Source organism: Sorex fumeus, unplaced genomic scaffold (genome assembly GCF_029834395.1).
Source record: "Sorex fumeus unplaced genomic scaffold, SorFum_2.1 ptg000024l, whole genome shotgun sequence".
Classification (NCBI taxonomy): Eukaryota; Metazoa; Chordata; class Mammalia; order Eulipotyphla; family Soricidae; genus Sorex; species Sorex fumeus.
Genome location: NW_026606081.1, coordinates 57,068,277 through 57,069,374, shown reverse-complemented (window position 1 = coordinate 57,069,374; position 1,098 = coordinate 57,068,277).

Below are 1,098 nucleotides of genomic sequence, written 5' to 3'. Positions count from 1 at the left end.
TCAGCCCCGGGACCCGCATGCCTTTGTTCCTCTGCTGGTACCTTCATGCGTGTGGAGAGTGGTCTCAGCATGGTGGTGGCTGGCTCTGGAGGTCTTCGGCTGCCGGAACCCTGGTCAAGGCGGGGAGGGAAACTCAACCTGCTCCCCTCCAAGGGGCCCCGGCGAGGAATAGCCAAGCGCGGGGGCAGGAGAAGTAGAAATGACATTTCATTTCATTTTTTTTCATTTCATCATCCTGTTATTCGTCGATTGCCTCGAGCAGGCCCCAGTAACGTCTCTTTCATCCTAGCCCTGAGATTATATTCAAGGCTCTTTAGGAGAATGAGACCCATCATTGTTACTGGTATTTGGCATATTTGGTACGCCACGGGGAGTTTGCCAGACTCTGCCCTGTGGGAAGGCTACATTCATAGCCTGCCAGTTTGTCCAAAGTAGGAATGGGATAATAAGATGTCATAATAAGATGTCCTGATAAGATGTCACATTCGCAGCCGCGCGGTTCTGGTAGCTGGTTTTTATAGTCTCTGAGTCTTGGCCGCTGATGGGATTACACGGCGCCAGGGGGCCAGGTGGTGGGTGTGACCCCCGCCTACTGGAATTTGGAGGATCTGGGTGGAAATGACATCTGCACCTATATGTTCATTGCAGCACTGTTCACAATAGCCAGAATCTGGAAACAACCTGAGTGCCCAAGAACAGATGAGTAGTTAAAAAAAGCTTTGGTACATCTACACAATGGAATACTATGCAACTGTTAAGAGAGATGAAGTCATGAAATTTGCTTATAAGTGGATGGACATGGAGAGTATCATGCTAAGTGAAATGAGTGAGAGAGGGACAGACATACAAGGACTGCACTCGTTTGTGGTACATAAAATAACATAATATGAGACTGACACCCAAGGACAGAAGACACAAAGCCCAGGAATATTGCTCATGGAAGCCTACCTCATTGGCTGGGGGAGAAGGCAGCTGGAATAGAGAAGGGATCACTAAGTCAGTGATGGTTGGATGAATCATTTGGGATGGGAGATGTGTGCAAAGTAGATAAAGGACCAAAGACGGTAACCTCTCAAACCATGATGCCCAAAAGTAGAG